Here is a 4,583-nt window from a genome sequence, read left to right as displayed (position 1 = left end):
AGATCTCAATCTCCACCACCAATCATGGATGAGAATGAAGCGAAAACGTTTTGGGTGAACTTAATCCTCAAATTGATCAGGGAGACAACCAATCTCAACATGGGCATGATCAGAATCAACCAAGAACTCTGAGAGATTACATGAATCCAACCAGAACCAGAGCACCGTCGTGTATAGTATTTCCTCCAGAAGCATCTCGATTCAACTTTAAACCAGGTATTATCCAACTTTTACCAACATTTCATGGTTTAGAATTTGAGAATCCATACTTGGATCTAAGAGATTTTGAGGAAGTTTGTAATACATACACGGACCAAAATTGTAGAATGAACATAATTAGATTAAAGCTTTTTCCTTTTCATTAAAAGATAAAGCTAAAACTTGGCTACAAAACCTTAGATCTGGATCAGTAAGAACTTGGAATAACATGCAAGAACAGTTTTTGAAAAAATTCTTTCCACCTCATAGAACAAATTCTTTTAAAAGGCAAATCATTTCTTTCACTCAAAAAAATGGAGAAACATTATACCAATGTTGGGATAGGTTTAAAGAGTAGCTTAACATATGCCCACATCATGGTTTTGAAACTTGGCGATTGGTCACTTACTTCTACGAGGGTTTAATACCCCAAAGTAGACAGGTTGTTGAAATGATGTGTAATGGTGAATTTAGGGATAAAAATCCTGAAGATGCACTGATTACCTTGACCAATTAGCTGAAAATGCACAATATTGGGATACTGTTGGAACTTTTAAATTGACAAATAAGCAACAATCATCCCCATCTAGTGGAGGAATCCATAACCTTAGGGAAGATCATGATTTACAAGCAAAATTTGCATCCCTAGTTAGGAAAGTTGAAGCTTTAGAGCATAAAAAGAGTGATCAAGTAAAATCTGTTCAAGAAATTGCATGTAACATATGTAATTCGAATGATCATTTCACTCAAGAGTGTCCCACTTTGCCTGCACTTAAAGAATGTCTAAATGATCAAGCTAATGTCATTAACAATTTTAATAAACCAAACCCATATTCACAGACTTATAATCCTGGTTGGAGAAATCATTCGAATTTCAGTTGGAGGAATAATAATAATGCACAATCTTCACAAGCACCACCTCCACAAAATTTTCAAAATCCTCAGCCTTATGCACCATATGTTCCACCACCTTGGAAAAATCTGGAAGACACAATGCATTCATTCATCAGAAAGCAAGATGTTATTAACAATCAAAATGCACAAACTTTTTCTGATTTGAAAGATACTCTTGCTAAAATTGATTCTGCACTCACCATTCAAGAAAAAGGAAAATTTCCAGCTCAACCACAACCAAATCCTAAAATTCAACAAAATCCACCTATAGACCAAGTCAAGTCAATTATAACTCTTTGTAGTTGTTGATAAACCTATGCCTGAACCTTATGAAAATGATGAAAATTCAAAGGGTAAGGAATGACTAAATGAACTTACACCTAGTGAAGAAATAACTAGTGTTCCACCTGAACCACTATTTCCGCATGCATTGAATAAACTAAAGAAATCAAACTACTCTTATGAAATTTATGAAATCTTTAAGCAAGTGAAAGTTAACATTCCTCTATTAGATGCAATCAAGTAGGTACCTTCATATGCCAAATTTTTAAAGGACTTGTGCACTGTTAAGAGGAAATTGAAGGTAAGAAAGAGTGCTTTCATGGCCAAACAGGTAAGTACAATTCTGTCTACTAATAATAAGTTGAAATATAAAGATCCTGGTTGTCCTACCATTTCTTATATTATTGGTAATCACAGGATTGAGCATGCTTTACTAGATCTTGGTGCTAGTGTTAATTTGCTTCCATATTCAGTTTATCTTCAACTTAATCTTGGTGAGTTAAAATCAACTTCAACTACACTTTTGTTTGCCGATAGATCAGTTAAAGTACCAAAAGGAATAGTGGAAGATGTTTTAGTACAAGTTGATAAATTTATTTATCCTGTGGATTTTATTGTCTTGGAAACTGAACTTATTGTGAATAATTACAAACCAATTCCTGTAATTTTAGGTCGACCATTTTTAGCAACTGCTAATGCTTTGATTAATTGTAGGAATGGTTTAATGAATTTATCTTTTGGGAATATGACTTTGGAATTGAATGTTTTCAACATGTGCAGGCAACCTAATGAAGAAAATGAGAACGAAGATGATATTGATGAACAAAAGGAATTGTTTGAATCTTGTATTAAGGAAAATATTCAAAAAGGAGATTTTTCTGAACTTTCTAATGTTTGTTTAGTTAATTCAATTGAGTCAAATAAGCAACTTGAACTTGATATTTCTAATATAAATTCGTTGCTTGATTCTGTGCAGACTTCACAAAATTATGATGACGAGCCAAAATTTGAGGAGCTTGGAAGTATTGAAAAGACAGAACAACAAGAAGCACCTAAAGTGGAATTGAAACATTTGCCTGAAGGATTGAAGTATGCTTTTCTTGGAGAAGAACAAACTTATCCTGTTGTGATTTCTTCTACTTTAACAAGCGACCAAGAAGGTAAGTTACTTACTATTCTTAAAAAGCATAAAAATGCAATTGGATAGACTTTAAATGATATTAAAGGCATTAATCCCTTAATTTGTACGCATAGAATTAATTTGGAAGAAAATGCTAAAACATGTCAACAACCTCAAAGAAGATTAAACCCACACATGAAAGAGGTAGTCAAAACAGAAGTCCTTAAATTGCTTGATGTGGGAATTATCTACCCTATTTCTAATAGTAAGTGGGTAAGTCCTACACAAGTAGTGCCTAAAAAATCTGGAATCACTGTTATTAAAAATGAAAAAGGTGAATTAATTCCAACACGAATTACATCTAGTTGGCGCATGTGCATTGATTATAGAAAATTAAATGAAGCCACTAGAAAAGATCATTTTCCATTACCATTCCTTGACCAAATCTTAGAAAGAGTAGCAGGACATCCTTACTACTGTTTTTTAGATGGATATTCAGGTTATTATCAAATTCCTATAGCACTTGAGGACCAAGAAAAGACCACATTCACATGTCCTTTTGGAACATTTGCATTTAAAAGAATGCCATTCGAGCTTTGTAATGCTCCTGCAACATTTCAAAGATGTATGTTAAGCATTTTTTGTGATATGGTTGAACATTGTTTAGAGGTCTTTATGGATTATTTGACTGTGTTTGGGAATTCTTTTGATGATTGCCTTGATAATTTGGACAAAGTTTTAAAAAGATGTATTGAAAAAAAACTCGTGTTGAATTGGGAAAAATGTCACTACATGGTTACTTATGGAATTGTTTTGGGTCATGTTGTTTCTATTAAAAGAATTGAAGTTGACAAAGCAAAAATTGAAGTCATATCTAAATTTCCACAACCAAAAACAGTTAGAGATGTGCGATTCTTTTTAGGACATGAAGGATTTTATAGGAGGTTTATAAAAAATTTTAGTGCCATATCTAAACCACTTTGTAACCTCTTATTAAAAGATGCACCGTTTGAATGGAATGATGATTGCCAAAAATCTTTTGAGAAAATAATTTGTCTTTTAACATCTGCACCTATTATGCAATCTCCTGATTGGTCTTTGCCATTTGAATTAATGTGTGATGCAAGTGATTTTGTTGTTGGTGCTGTTTTAGGACAAAGAAGGGATGGTGAGCCTTTTGTGATTTATTATGCGAGTAAGACTTTGGATAGTGCTCAAATGAATTATTCTACAACTGAAAAAGAATTACTTGCTGTGGTATTTGCATTAAACAAATTTCGTTCATATTTGCTTTGCTCTAAATCTGTTGTGTTTACTGACCACGCTGCTGTGAGGTATTTGATGAGTAAACAGGATGCCAAACCAAGAATAATTCGTTGGATTTTGTTACTACAAGAATTTGATCTTACCATCAAAGATAAAAAGGGTGCTGAAAATGTTATTGCTGATCACCTATCAAGACTCACATTCGAATTCTGCAATGATATAACACCCATAAATGATTCTTTCCTTGATGAATTTTTATTTTCTGTTGCTTCAATGCCATGGTATGCTAATATTGTTAATTTTCTTGTTACAAGTAAAATACCTTTGCAATGGAATGCTCAAGAGAAGAAGAAATTTTTTGTTGAAGTAAAGAAATTTTATTGGGATGACCCTTATTTGTTCAAATATTGCCCAAATCAAATTTTTCGGCGATGTATTCCTGATAATGAGGTAAGTAGTGTCATTAATTTTTGTCATTCTGAAGCATGTGGTGGTCACTTTTCTTCTAGAAAAACTACTGCTAAAATTTTGCAGCGTGGATTTTATTGGCCTACCATGTTTAAATACACATATGAATTCTGCAAAAGTTGTGAAAAATGTCAAAAATTGGGATCAATTACAAAAAGAAACATGATGCCCTTAAATCCTATACTTGAAATTGAAATATTTGATTGTTGGGGAATTGATTTCATGGGTCCATTTCTATCATCTTTTGGATTTGTGTATATATTAGTTGCGGTTGATTATGTCTCAAAATGGACTGAAGCAATTTCTTGTCGAAATAATGATAGTAAAACTGTGGTTAAATTTTTAAGAGAAAACA

General features: G+C 32.8%; 1 non-coding gene across 1 annotated transcript; it reads right to left on the bottom strand.

The window, feature by feature from the left end:
- Positions 1 to 473: 473 nt before the first annotated feature.
- LOC112095443 lies at positions 474 to 582 on the bottom strand. The gene has a single exon (XR_002903815.1). It is a non-coding gene; the product is annotated as a small nucleolar RNA R71 (small nucleolar RNA).
- Positions 583 to 4,583: the final 4,001 nt, after the last annotated feature.

This window comes from Citrus clementina, unplaced genomic scaffold (assembly GCF_000493195.1).
Source record: "Citrus clementina cultivar Clemenules unplaced genomic scaffold, Citrus_clementina_v1.0 scaffold_9, whole genome shotgun sequence".
Lineage (NCBI taxonomy): Eukaryota > Viridiplantae > Streptophyta > Magnoliopsida > Sapindales > Rutaceae > Citrus > Citrus x clementina.
Note: the sequence above shows the minus strand (reverse complement) of the source record. Positions and strands in the feature narration are given on the sequence as shown.